This window comes from Chelonia mydas, chromosome 5 (genome assembly GCF_015237465.2).
Source record: "Chelonia mydas isolate rCheMyd1 chromosome 5, rCheMyd1.pri.v2, whole genome shotgun sequence".
Classification (NCBI taxonomy): domain Eukaryota; kingdom Metazoa; phylum Chordata; order Testudines; family Cheloniidae; genus Chelonia; species Chelonia mydas.
The window spans coordinates 112,978,576-112,994,391 of NC_051245.2; positions in this window are offsets into that span (position 1 = coordinate 112,978,576).

Below are 15,816 nucleotides of genomic sequence, written 5' to 3' on the forward strand. Positions count from 1 at the left end.
CTGAGTGTGTTGGAGGCAGCCAGCTACACCTTGGCTCTTACCAGCCTTAAAAATTACCACAGGGTGACCCCAGCACACTCAGTCCAATATTTTCCCCCAGAAACATATCCTGTACCGCCCAGCCCTTTCCAAGAAAGTACAACTATACTAAGCAAGTTATTCCTTTAAGAGATTAATAGGCACACAATTTGTTACCCCAAAAGGAGTTACCCAGATACTTCAATTTGAACACACTGGATTAGATAAAACAAAAAAAGTTCATTAACTACAAAGAGATAGATTGTAAGTGAATACAAGTAATGAGGCATAAAAGTCAGAAAAGGTTACAAGAAAAATAAATATAAAACACTTACTGGTGCCTAATTTAACAAATATATTAGATTGAAACAAAGTTCTCTCACCACATGCTGTGAGCCATCTTACTGACCAAACTCGTTAGGTCAGGAAACCCCCCACCCCAAATCAATGGCTGCTTCCTTTTTCTCTCTTTAGATGCAGTGAATGTGATGGGCCAGGAATGAGATAAGGGTGCTTTGGGGTGTTTCTCCCTCTCTCTTTTTTTTTTTAATAGTTCCAGTCTCCCTTCAGCTGAGACCCAGGAGACAAAGGGTCTATGTGGATATTCCCTGTTTTATTCCACCTGTTTGAATTTCCTCCCTGCTTGATGACTGTTTACTGCTTAATTCCTTTGTTTAGAACAAACCTGACTTCTGTCTGGGCAGGACTGTGGGATTTGGAACATGTGTTAATAACACCATACAAGAGAATCTTATAACTTAACCTATAAAGTTGTCACACATTCTACCAGGACAATACTGACCAGCAAAGCACAATTTTTCAAATACCACCTTACAGGGCATGCTTTGTACAAAAAGATTACAACAATAGTACATAGGGTGTGAATACAGGGGTGTATTCCATCACACTTACTGACACAGTCAGTTGGGGGAGGAAGAAGTTTCAGAGGTTTTCCCCTCCCCATTAAATTTTTTTTCCTTTTCAGAAAAAAATTCACTGCAAAATCAAAAGGTAGAAAACTTCAGCTAGCTCTAATTTAAATCAGGATCTCTGAGAAACTAATTCACACCAACACTGACTCTGGCCCTAAGCCTTTATAACTCAATAACACAAGCTCAACACAGGGAATATTCCCTTAAAGGCTCAAGTGGCAATTGCATAAGGGTGTGGAAGCACCTAGTATAAATCCATTAAGATAATGTTCTTTAACTGGACAGGAGATATATAGGAGGCTCCTCAAAATTCTTTTTACTACAATGTGCCAGTATAAAAGTTCCTGTATAGGATGAGATTTAGAAATGGCCACCACATAACTCTCAAAGGCTTTACAAGTAGACAAGGAAAAACCCTGAAGTATGATACAAAAAAGGATTAAAATATGGAATTAAAATGTCTGTAAAACAGACTGTGAGAATCTAACTCTGGATTTAGTCCTGAGCTTGCCCGAGTGCCTTTGGGTCAGTTTAGCTCTGCCAGAAGACCTGAGGGAGTTGGTGTTGAGTTAGGAAATCTCCCCTTATGTAGTTCCCACAATTATCTGGAGCGTGGCTTTGTCCCTATGCAGAAAGGCCACGGGTCCTAACCCCAGATCTGGTTTCTGAAGGAGGCCAGGGTCATCTCTACCTCTGCACGGTCTTTGGCCAATAGAGGCCCATCCCTCAGTCCACAGCAGCACACCTTCATTGAAACCATGCTGTCATGGTGTCCCCCAGATCACAGTGGCCTTGAGGACCCCAACTGTGCAAGGGGTCCATGGAAAAGATAGAACAGCCCCAGGCTGTTTTATCTTGCCCATGGAATCTCTATGGGACCCTAGGAAGGATGATGTGTCCCCCCTCAGGCCTAATGAAATCTCCACCAAGGCCCTACACTGATGCATAACAAAAAGCCATTTGCAGGGACCAAGAGACTGAGGGGTGATGCTGGGGAAGCAGCTGTCTAACCACCCTACTCTTCTTGAATGTGTTGAGGGACAATGCAGGCCTTTGCTTCCAAACACTTTCTCAGAGTTATGTGAGTAACCACTCCTCCTCCTCAAGACTCAGCCGACTTGCTTTCACCTTTGTTTTCAAAGAAAAGAGGTGGACAGGCTAAAATGAGATCTGATGAACAAATGCAGTTCATCTGTTTTATCTCCTAATAAATGAACAGGAGAATTGGGAGGCAAACAGAGGCGCATTGTTAGAAACTACGTTCCACCACTTTCCCCTTCTTGTTCTTTGTTATTACTTGATGTTAGGTGACTAATACAGTGCTGCATACCGAATACAATAACAATTGTGTGTTGCCAATAGGAAAATCTTCTTGAGTGTGTGTTTTGAAGGGGGGGGAGAACCGTGACCAATCGGAGCTGCGGCAGGGAAGGGGGGGGGCAATGCCTGTGGGCACGAAGGCAGTGCACACCACACAGAGCCACTGAGTTGCCCATGTGCCTAGAGGCCACAGAAACCTGGCGGCTGCGTCCTCAGAGCCGTGGTAAGTGCCACCGGGACCCCGCACACCCCTACCTCCGGCCCAGCCTGGAGACCCCTCCTGTACCCCAAACCCCTCATCCCCAGTCCCAGCCCCAGCTGGAACCCTCACACACACCCTGTACATCAAGTGCCTGGCCCAGCCCAGAGTCCCCTCACCCCCTGCACCGTAGCCCCCTCACCCCCTGCCTCAGCCCAGTGAAAGTGAGAGAGGGTGGGGAAGAGAGGATGACAGAGGGAGGGGGGAAATGGAGCGAGCAAGGGCGGAGCCTCAGAAAAGGGGCAGGGCCTCGGAGAAGGGGCGGGACATGGGTGTTCAGTTTTGTATGCTTAGAAAGTTGGCAACCCTACATAAGGAGAGAGAGAGCTGAACTTCACGTCTCTGGCTGATATTTGTAACAGCCCCAAATCAAATCTTGGTGTGCAAAACCCATTGATGTTTGGGGTAGTCTATATACAGATCCAAGCTTCACAGGAATAGCACATCTCTACAACAAACATTTCTCCAGGGTTTTTGTTTTTAAATTCATTTACTGCAGCACAGCATATACAGAAAAGTAGTAATTAAAAGTCAGCAACTACAAATACAACTACAAACTCCATGTTTGTTTCCCTGCCCCCCCAGAATTATAACATTCAATAACCAGTCGGAGAACACTTCAGTCTCTCTGGTCACTCGATTACAGGCCTAAAAGTCGCAATTCTTCAACAAAAAAAACTTCAGAAACAGACTCCAACAAGAGACTACTGAATTGGAATTAATTTGCAAACTGGACACCATTACATTAGACTTGAACAAAGACTGGGAGTGGATGTGTAATTACACAAAGTAAAACTATTTCCCCATGTTTATTTTCCCCCTTCCCCCCCCCCCCCCCACTGTTCCTCACACGTTCTTGTCAACTGCTGGAAATGGCCCACCTTGATTATCACTACAAAAGAGTTTTTTTGCTCTCCTGCTGGTAATAGCTCACCTTACCTGATCACTCTCATTACAGTGTGTATGGTAGCACCCATTGTTTCATGTTCTCTGTGTATATAAATCTCCCCACTGTATTTTCCACTGCATGCATCTGATGAAGTGAGCTGTAGCTCACGAAAGCTTATGCTCAAATAAATTTGTTAGTGTCTAAGGTGCCACAAGTCCTCCTTTTCTTTTTGCGGATACAGACTAACACGGTTGCTAGTCTGAAATAAACAGCATTGACCTTGTCGTGCCAATCCCTGAGCATTCTCTGGTCTAAAAAGAGCACACAAATGCACCTATGATTCATACCATCAAAAGGCAAAAAACATAAAGTCTTGTTGGCTATAACCCTTGAAAACCTGTATGCTCTCTTTCAGGACTCTTTAAAAACACTCAGCACGTGTCTCCAAAAATATAAACAATGGAAGAGGGAGAGTGAAGGAAAATAACTTCACATGTTTTCTCAACACTCTGTCTTTTCAGGACTCAATTTCTTTTTTAGTCATTCTCTTCTTTTTTTAAGTTACAGCTCAATATTCTATGATCAGTTACTATAGTTGTTTCTAATGCCACTGATTCAGCATTATTTCTGTGTCCCATGCAAGGACACAGAAAACATATATATACACACAAGTATGGGTGTGTCTACACAGACACAAAGAAAACATACGTTCTGTGTGAGAGTGAGAGTGTGTGACAGAGAGACCTTGCAGTACATCTAATATCCTTTCTTTAAATTCTGTGCTAAAACCCAAGGGGTTTTTTCATTCACCAGGGCTGTCTATCTGGCATTGTCTGCAAGCATTAAAACAAAATTTCACGTCCCTCTGCAAACTCAGTGCAGGATCTGAAAATCAACCTGGCTGTTTTCCTACCCACATATCATCACTTGTGTTAAAGTTTCTGCAGACTCGGGCCCGGTCTACACTAGCAAATTAGGTTGGAATAACAACTTCACTCAGGGTACGAAAAATCCAAACCCCCGAGTGGCACAGTTAAGCAGACTAAGTCTGATGTAAACAGTGCTAGGTCAATGGAAGAATTCTTCCCTCAACCTAGGTACCACCTCTTGGGGAGGTGGATCATCCACACAGGAGACGCTCTCTCACCGGCGTAGGTTGTGTCTACATTGAAGTGCTACAGCAGTGCAGCTGCAGTGGTGCTACTGTAGCTTTTCTAGTGTAGACAAGCCCTCAGTTATGCCCTCATTGACACCTGTGAAACTCCATTGTTTCCAGATTAAGCCTTCAGTAGCATTTGTGAAACTCCCTTGCCTTCAGCAGAGTTGCACAGCTGTGAGTGATTGAAATTTAGTGAACAATTCTGTTGGTGAAACACAATGTGGAATAGAACCCAGATCATCTTCTCTTATCTGCATTGGCTGCGAAGCATTAATAGGAGTAAAGATTCTTTAAGCCGCTGGAACCAAATTGCTACAATTGAGTACGTAGTGGAAGCAAATCTGTGGAGTAAGAGGATGCCATTTTTAGAGTCTCTTTTCAGAGCACTTTGATGTGCTTCACAAAACAAAAATGTATTTGTGCAATAAGATTGTAGACACACTTCTGGCTTTGGCAGATATGTGCATTTCTCATAAGCATCTGGCCAAAGCATATATTTCACTGTGAATGAATACCTTGTATTACTCTACCCCACTGGAGCTTTGCCTTTGTTAAGGATGGGTCATTGATTGGAAGAGAGGTGCTAGGTTAGTTGGTCAAAGCAATGACTGGAGAAAGAAGAAAGAGACATGGAAGAATTCATTTCAAATAAATAGAGGACTGAGAATATCTGATTTTCAGAATTTTCAATGCTTTCTATAATTTTAGGAGTGTATTCCCAACTCTATGCAAATGGCAAGACCCATTCACCAAGATAACAATATTCCTATTGGTTAGAATCTGTAATAGAAACCAAAATGGTTAAGGTCAAAATCTTTGTGATTTTAGTTGTACTAAACAACTTACTTTTTCCTTCAGTTTCAAATATCTGGTTTCTACTATACTTATCCAAAATATTAAAATGACCTGAGGGCAACCCCCTTCACTTGGGGGGCGGAGGGGGAGAAAATTACAAGAAATTGACCATTACAGAAATTACATGTAAGGCATTTTTGTTTGATAGCTGCAGTTTCACTCATATTATCATCATTTTTGGTTGACAAGTTTCCCAGATTTTAATCTTGGATTGAAAATGTTACCTTATCAGAAAAGCCTTATATTGTCACTGCATGTACAGTGGTAGAATGCAAAATCATATATGTGTGCACTCCTATTGAAAAATGAACCTTTGCTAGAAAAGGCATTTAAATTTTCAGTCTGCTTGGCCATAAATCATCCTCAGTGTGTTCAGAGATCTTATACAACCCATCAAAACCTTCCTTGCTTCTTTTATTATAGTGGCACCATTTGCATTGCTGTGGTTAAGGCTGTGTTAGCACTTCCAGCATAAACCCCTATTTTAGGGGGTTCAGAACTCAACTATTAAAATCAAATCTGGGCTGCTTACTGTTTGAGAACATTGCTTTCAGTATTTTCTTTTTTGTATGGAGCAAATCTAGGTGTTCAAGAAAGGCATTAGGTTCAGCCTGCCTGAACTGGAGTCGGAAGTATTCTGTTTATCCACAGAGCAGATATATAAAAGTAGACGCAGTACTGGCTTCATCAGCGGCATGCCTCATGCAAGTTTTGGATGGAGAACTTCTAAGGCTTAGAGAGTCTGTGTTCTCCTTTCTGCCAAAGGGTCCACCCTGGTGCAAATGGTAGCGTTGGGCGGCAGATATTGTTTTAAGTGTGGTCCACAGAAATGACCAATTGAGAGTATGGTGCCTTGTGGAGGACATTCAGAATCCAAATGGTAGCCCCAGAAATTCTGATGAAATTCTAATCTAGCAGCACTAACTTTCTGCTGTTATATATCTAGTATTGTACAGCATATACAGTACTGATCAATTCATTGGGCTGCAGAGAAGCAAGTCAGAGAAGCAAGTGAGGAGATGTATGTCACGAAAAAAACAGCAGCAAACAAGATTGCAAGTCCCTGAAAACCTGAGGAAATAAAATACTGAAATTTAATTTTCTATCAATACAATGTCATTAATCTTTTAAATGGATGTTATGCATTAATTCAGCTAACTTGGTATGAAGAGGGAACTTTATTACACATAACTCTGTTCTTGAAATCCAAACCAGATTTACAGAAGCTAAAATTTCAATATAAAATAAAATGTGAATAATTCAGCCTACATTTCACTGCACTATAAATATATAATATAGGCTGTGAAAATAAATAACACTTCTTTTCATTGTGATAGCGCCTGCAACATCTTCTTAAAAAAAGTTTTCGTGTTACAGTCATTTCAGGATGCTACCACTGAGCTTTCTATGAGATCTGATCCTGCACCATTGAAATCAGTAGGAGTTTTAGCACTGACTCCATTGAGCACAAGAACCACCATTTACAAACTATGAGGAAGGTTGTCCCAGTGTTAGAGCAATAGCACTCAACTTGGGAGACCTGAGTCCCTGCTCTACTGCAGGCTCCCTATATCACCTTGGGCAAGTCACTTTGTCTTTGTGCCTCAGTTCCCCTTCTGTAAAATGGGGATAATATTTCCCTACTTCACAGCAGAGTTGTGAGGACATTCGAGATTGTGAGGCATTTAGACACTACAGAAATGAGGGCCATATAAGTAGCTAAGTCAGGCTGAATAGTCTTACCAAAAATGTCTCTACAATTTAAGGTGCTGATTCAGCAAGATATTTAAGTATGTGCAATACAAAAATTATAACAATAACTTTAAGCATGTGAGTATTTTCCCTGAAGACAATGGAATTAAAATGCATGCTTAAAGCAAGGCCCATGCTTAAATACCTGGCTGACTTCAGGCCTAAAAAGAAAGTCCATGAGCTTGATAATATAAAAGGCTATTTCACTCCTGAAAGTTGAAAAAAAAACTAATAGAAGTTACTGCAGACTTTGAAAATTCTACTCTCTTGGGATAATTTTGGGGGAACAAGTAAATAATGCTACATTACTGTGATGATGACGATGGAGAAAAATCTTAAAGTAACGTGTCTGGTCTGGCAAATTTTCACAAGAGTTTTGCAAGCTGAGCTATTCATATCTTAAACACTGACAGGAAAGAGGAGAACTACAAAGTTGCGACAAGGATGGGAACAAGCATTTCACTCATAAACAAAACAGAACACAATTGATTACAAACTTTGACTCAAGCCAATGGAAACCAACGTGTGGTTTGAAGCAGTTCTGAGTTTCAGAGGAGTTAGTAATAAATACCCACAAGTACATCAGTTTGATACTCATCCATTTAGAGTCCCAGAGTCCTACCTGGGCTTATGGCTCGTTGGTAGGGTTGCCAACTTTCTAACCACACAAAACTGAACACCCGTGCCCTGCCCCTTATCTGAGGCCCCGTCCCTACTTGACCATCCCCCCTCCCTCTGTCGTTCACTCTTCCCCACCCTCACTTTCACTGGGCTGAGGCTTTCACAGGGGGTTGGGATGCAGGGGGGAGGGAAGGTGAGAACTCCTGCTGGGGGTGCAAGCTTTGGGATAGGGCCAGGGATAAGGGGGTTGGGGTGCAGGAGGGTGAGGGCTCCATCTGGAGCGGAGGATGAGGGGTTGAGCTTACCATGGCTGAGCTTACTGTGGCTCTGAAGAAGTGGCCGCTAGGTCCCTGCGTCCTCTAGGCGCATGGGTGGCTTGGCAGCTCTGTGCGGTGCCTGTTGCCTTTGTGCCTACAGGCACCGCCCCCCCGCAGCTCCCATTGGTCACAGTTCCCGGCCAATGGGAGCTGCAGAGCTGGTACTCAGCACTGGCAGTGCATGGAGTCTCCCAGTCCCTGTCCGCCCCAGCGCCTAGGGGCCGCAGGGACCTGGCAGCCACTTCTGGGAGAGGCGCAGAGCCAAGATAGGTAGGGAGCCTGCCTTTCCCCGCGCCCCCACTGCACCACTGACTGGACTTTTAAAGGCCCTTCTCAAAAGGGTCCCTTTTCACCTGCCGGACACCTGGCAACCCTGCTCGTTGGCTGTTGAGAGCTCCTCTCTCCCTCTGTGTTTGAGGTGAGGACAATTTTGAAATGCATGCAAGACAAACATTCTGGTTTTGTAATGCATAACATCTCAGATCGATATAGAGCAGGTATAGGAGCAATATAGCCACAATTCCTTAGGCACAGCCAGTGCAGTAGATTAAGTGGGACATGTACCTTCCCCGCCCCCCCAACTCTTTACTAACCTGATAGTATCTTCTCCTCTTGGATGTACTTAAATCTTCATGATGATAATCCATGACTCCTTAATTATCATTGATTCAGTCTCGAAGCCATGCTTTTCAATAAGCATGCAATATATTTCACAAAGGGATGGAGTTACCCAGCAACTATTTGCATATGTTTTCCCTAATGGGTTCCACCTGGGTTAGACGAGATTCATTCATTCCTTGCATATCCAGTAACTCATCTCCCAAGGTAAAGGGCAGTGCATTATGTGAGGATCACCCATCCAGGTACCAGAAGACCCTATCAAGCATTATACCAGAATATATATATTTTAAATCAGGGACAAAGAGGATGTCCCTGACTTGGCTCACAGTTGCACCAAATAATGAAAAGCATGAAATAAAAAGGAGCCTATCATGGGTACTGTGTGAATGCCCATTCGTCCATGTTAACGTTTCACTTTGTTTTGTGTAACACTTGTCTAACCTATCTTTCATGGTGCAGCTCATTGCATTTTTAAAAGATGCTTTCTCTGGGAGCTAATTGAGCTTTATCTATGTGAGCGAGCTGATATCTGTCACTGACAGCCTGCAGAAGGCCATTTCTTCAATTGCTTGAAAGGACTAAAGAGTCAGACATGACAAACTACAGTCTAGAATACCTGGCAGCAAGCCTATTAGTGCTGCAATGTCAAGATGCACAAATAAATTACTTATGTAACACACACACACACACACACACACACACAAAACAGTCCTAAAACAAAAGTAAAAGCTTCATCCCCCCCCCCCCCCCCCGCAGCCCCATCATAGCTTGTCAGAGATTTTCAGTAGCTAAATGTATTCTTTATTTTTTCTGAAACATAGTTGCTAGCATTCTTACTCAGTTTTGTAAAGCTAGCTTCCTTTTTATTCCTTATGCAATTTCCTCAGGACAAGACCTTAAAATTCAGCCTCTTATGAGCCACACTTCAGCTCAGCAACTATTACACACTGTATGTGGAGATTGCAAAGGGAAAAATATATATATATATCATAATGACTTTGTTCCATTTCCTTTTACAAGACATATCTGTTTGCTTTTATTTCTCCCCCTGGACACATCTGTCCAAAGTAGCACAGATAAGAGTGGATTATTATACAAAAATCCTCTAAATGGCTCAGAGTGGTAGATATAAAGCCTTTCACTCCAAGGGTGCAAACTCAAATCCAGCCCAGGTTGTTACTACCGGAAGGCCTACATCAAATCAGTTGGTATTTTCTGTTCCGTTCCTATTGGACAAATGATTATATGATAAAAGCCACACCTGGCACCTTTGTCAGTCTCCACTAAGAGACTAAAGATTGAAAGGGCATAGATAGAACCTGAACTGTATTCCCCACTTCTACACGTGGTCGCTCTGAGGCAAGGTTAAGGTGCATTTGCTAGACAGTATGAGGAGCTATACCAACCATGGGCTAAATTCAGCCCTCAGATTTGCACGCAGGTCTCTCAGTGAAGCCAATGGCAATTATGCAAATATATCTGAGGATAGAATTTGATCTTCTATGGATACATAAATCTTACTCATATTGGGTGCTTGTAGGTCCTGAATCAGGAAAGCATCCCTATTCCAGAAAACACTTAAGCAAATCCTTAAATTCGATTGAAGTCACTGGGACTTCAGTATGTGTTTAAGATCTTTGCTGAATTGGAGCCATAGAGTCCTTTACACCTTAAAAGAATTATACAAATGCTAACTAGTCCCATGGCATATTTGGGAAGTTAGATAACTAGGCAATAGTTAAGATTTCTTTAAGCCTTTCATCTTCAGAGCTGTCAACCCATCAACTTTCATGAGTATATGAGCATTCCAAGACAATTAAAACAAAATTAAAGAAAGGAAAAAAAACAGCTACACAATCCTCCTAGACACTCCTGGAAATTGAGTTGATGGGAGGATTTTAGTCTGAAGCAGAAATGTCACTTTATCTAGTTTCTTTTGACATTCACAGAAATGGGATTGTTAAAAATGACAAAAAATAATGTTGCATTTTGCCTCTTTCAAAGTACAGGGGAATATTTATAAAGAAAGAAACAAACAAATAATTCTGTTGATGGCACTTAAGACAACCGAATACCAGCTTACTATCTCAACTGTGCTGGTTGCACAGGGCTAACAATTAAAATGTTGTTATCACTGAAGTCAAAAGACAGGATTCTAAAGACAGTGAACAGATCAGCTGTTTAAGTAGAAAGTGCTACTTTTATGTGATCACTTTTCAGAGTGGAAGTACAGTTTCAGGCCCTGCTCCCACAACACCCATATGCTGGGTGATCTACTGTTACACTGTTTATTATCCTGGCAAAACTGTCATTGATTTCAATGAGGCAGGAACAGGTGAAATCTCAACAGGATAACTGCATTGGCCTGAGTTTAAATAGCAAACAGTGTAACAAGAAGCTTAGTTTATAATAGATGCAAAAACCTCTATTAAAGAAGTGATAAGGTTGTTCAGTTAAGGGCTCAAGAGTCAGGACATGCCATATTGAAGTCTGAACATAAAGCATATTAAACCCCATTCTTCAAGCTCTTAGGTATGGGAATACTTTACTTTTACCATTGAACTCCAGCTTTCACTAATGATAGATATCAGAGTTCTCTCCCACATGCGCCTTACAGATGGAGAAACTAAAGCTCAGAGAGGCTGAAAAATTTGCCAGAGGGGGAAGGAGTTTTATGGTCTGCTTTAACTTGATTCAAAAATATCTGAGTTACTATTATTCAAAATATAGCAATTTCAATTCACAGATGGTTAAGGACAGAGAAGTCAGAACAATCTAAAGGATAGGATACTGGACCAGGAGACCTGGGTTCTGTTTCAAATTCTGCCACCACCTTGCTGGGTGACCTTGGGCAAGTCACTTCACCTCTCTGTGCCTCCATTTCTGCTCCCACCCTGTGATTTTGCTGTCTGTTTAGACTCTGAGCACTTAAAAGTAGAGACTGTCTTTCAGTAAGTATGTACAATGCCTAGCAAAATGGGGTCTCAATCTTGGGTGGGACATCTACATGATAATGTAATACAAATAAATAGTGGAAACTGGCCTTGAGTTATATGCCTGCAGCATCCCTGAGTTTCACACCAAAACTCAATGTAAAACTCACCTGATACCATCATATTTTGCCAACTTACTTATAAGAAGCCTGGTTTCCACCCAAAAACAGAAGTCACTCCAATTTGCCTTCACACACATCCCAGACTGACCAAACAATTCATGGAATCTGGCAAGGTTGTTGAGATCCTGTCTTAAATTTGAGTTTGTGATAATAGCAAAAGCAAGCATATTTTTCCTGGCTCTAGACTGGATTATGGACATTTCTCAAAGCTCTAGTGTGAGTCTGCTCCAAATGTGCCAAGATTTTCAGCATTACCATCATTAACCATTCAGAAATCTCTGCCATTCTAGAACCAGAATAGTCTACTCTGAATTTTCCTGGCTTTTTAATGTCAAGCTTAACTAATAATGTTACTTTAATATTGTGGGTTGGATGAGGTCAGAGAGAAGTGGGAAATTAGCTCTAAATACTGATGTAAAAGCAACTACTGTAGCAGCTGGTATGTAAAAACTATAAAACACAACAGGCCAAATTCACTCCTTGAGTAAATCCATTGAAGTCAATGGAGTTACGCTAATGTAAAACCAGCGAGAGGAGAATCCAGGCCTATATGTGTTTGGGTTTTTTCAGCTCTCTTAACACCGGGAAGCAAACTGAAACAGGTCAAAAGTGACAGCAGATCGTTTGGGCCATATAGGTCCAGTTTGTGTTTTCAAACTCGCCCTTCACTATTGAGAGCACATAAGACATTACCACCTCACAAGTAAATCATTCAGTGGAGCACCTGCAAGGAAATCAGTGTTGCAAAAGAAAGTGAAGCAGCTGCTTCACTGACAGCTCAAATCACACAGCAAAGAGGGGTGATGCTATTTTCCAGCAGTTCCCTCACACTCACATGGAGAACAGGAAGCCTTGAATTTGTATTCATAAAACAGGAACCTCATCTGTCTCTGTGATTAGCAAGTTCAACTATCATGCCATCAGTTGCTACATGAGCCTTCCATGATTAGGGGGTGGGGTGAGGAAATAAGATTTTGAGCCTCCAATGTTATTGGCCATCTAAAAGATCAGAGCCCATGCCCTTTATTATGTCTGCTATATCCTGAGCAAAGCTTTGCAGATTACTTTGTAGCACCTTTACAAGGAAACGGGTTAGTCCCCTCACCATGTGTGCAGACTCACACAGCATTGAGATTCTACAAGGGCAAACAGCTACAGCTTAAAACTGATGCAGTTCTCCCCCCTCCCCCCCCCCCCACACACACAGAGTAAAGTTTCCTCTTATATAAATGCAAATCAATACCTATTACCCAGTCCTGAGAAAAATCACAGCCCACTGTCTAGTGTTCTTCAGAAGTTCTTCTCTGATGACTGCTGCAGTGTTACTGCGCCTCTTGTTACTGCACCATAATAGATCATCAAATAATTGTTCTTCTGGGTCCTGCTGCATGGTCATCTGCGTCTCTGACTCCTGCTATGTAAATCTCTCATTTCCAAGACTGGTTGAGCTCTCCGCTGCATTCTAAAGATCTACTTTGAATTACAAAGTAGTCTCAGCCCTGAAGCTTAGATCCGGATCCAAATTCTCCCAAAGTTTGAGGGAGGTTCAGAGCTGGGGTTCTGGTTTGGGCACATCCCTCCTTCAGTAGAAACAATGGTGGGACGTGATGTTTTTAGGTGTGGGTAAACTCTTCTCTTATACCTAGAACCCTTGGCCATTTTCAGAATCCAACCCAACCCACCTCTTTTATGAGGACTTGAAACGTTTAGATAGCTGAACTTAGAGTTCCAGCTCAGCTTTACAAATGCAAGAAATTTAGGTAAGATGGAGATATCTCCATCTAGATATTTATATTGCACTCATAAGGGTGGTATCTGAGTACATATCTGAGCATTCAAATGTCATCTAATGGTAAGACTGTGGGGAACTGGAAATAAGGAGATTTGGGTTATATTCCAAGCTCTGCTACTGACTCACTCTGTGACCTCAGACAAGTGAGGTGCCTCAGTGGCCCCGTATGTAAAGGTGGATAATGTTTACCAGACTCTATGGGCATGGGAGGGTTACTTTCTTAACACTTATAGAGTTAACACTTAGCACTTATAGATTACTTTTATTGTGAAATATAGAGTTAATTGTAAATATTTAACTCTGTACAGTATGCATCATCTCCGAATATTGTCATAGTTGTCATGCCAGGTCAGTAGAAGATAGTTAAGCCACCTCTTGAGGTTAAACTAACTAACTCACTAGGGTAGTCCACCAAACATGCCTAGATTTCACAGTGCGTCAGAATGCACGCTACTCAGTTTTTGCTGACCTGCACATAGGGCAAATTCAGCCCTGCTATATATTTTTGCTGTCCTCAGGCATGTAAGCAGATTGGCAGCAGATGAAAAGGAGGGTCCTGCTTCACTATGTGATGTCTATGCAGAGCATTATAGCTCAAGGAGGACAGGAAACAGTGAACTCAGTAGCAGAAGGACAAAGGAATTGCTATCCTGTATCAGACCTGTATCTGCTCTCATATGCTGTATTTGACAATGAATCAGAGAAAGGTGCAAGAAACCCCACTGAGGAGAATTCTGGACTAACCTGACCATAAGGGAAGATGCATCCCAAATCCTGTCAGCAAATGGTTGAGTTGTATCTTGAATCATGAGAAATTATTTTTTTTAATCCTACCTAATGTAAATGGTCTTATTATCCATAAGAATGTCTACTAGTCATGGGAATACTGCCACTCTCTCAACCCTAGTAACATTTGGTAGCAGTGGATTCCATAGGTTAATAACGTGTGAAAAAAGTATTTCCTTTTCTCAGTTTTTAAATTGTTGCATTCAGTTTTAATGACTGTTCCCTTTTTCTGGTATTCTGGGCCTGGATAAATCAGATAAAATGATGAATGGGAGAGAGGAGGTAAGTTGGGTTCTGTATCTGTTTCTTAGGTATTTATATGGTCTCCTTTACCATGGTACCTCCACAATCTAATGTATTTATCCTCACAACATCCCTGTGAGATTGGGCAGTGTTATTCTGATTTTAAAGATGGGGAAACTGAGGCACAGAGAGGTTGAGCAACCCAAATTCGCAGATTGTTTCAGCCATCCTGAAACTGCATTTTTCAGGGAATTTATTATTTGAGTGAAAAAAATTTCACTCACTTCTAGCCAATAAAATATTACACAGAGACAGAAGATTCAAACAAATACCACAATATGCGTTGCTCTGCTTTTAAAATAATGATGCTCATGTTGGAGCTAATGACTTTCCAAAATGTCTACAACTATGCAAATAGTCTCAGAATCCACCCCGACCAATCAAAATGCCTCTTCAATGCAAGCCATGCTATATACTGTATGTACTGGTATGTTGACAGCTTTCAGAGTAGCAGCTGTTTTAGTCTGTATCCACAAAAAGAACAGGAGTACTTGTGGCACCTTAGAGACTAACAAATTTTGTCAGACTAAAGAAAATTTCAGTGTCAATGGCTCTAAGGAGGATTTAAAAGGGTTGGATACAACTGAATAGAGAGCCTGAGGAGATTTTTGCTTCTAAAGCAAGCTAGACAAGACTCGTATAAATTCATCAACCCCACAGACATTCACAAGGACTGAACCTACTTTAAAAGAACAGCTATATGCCATGCAATGACTCTGCCATGATACTAAGACTTTGGCTACATCTGTTGGTGGGATAACCAACTTGCATAGACATACCTGCATCAGCACACTGAAAATACAGCAGTAGTGTCGCTGGGGTTGCACAGGCATGGACTAGCTGCCCTGGGTAAGCTCAGGTGAGTTTGTACTCAGAACACCTAGCTCATGCTGCTGCTCTGGCTACATTACAGTTTTTAGTGTGCAGCTAGAAAAAAAAACTAGCACGAGTACGTCAATGCAAGCTGGGAATCACACCCAGAGCTCCAAGTGTAGACATACTCCATTCACGAGACAAAGTCACTGTGAGAGACAGACACCTCATGAATCTATAAACTCTGCTTGGAAAGATGGTTTT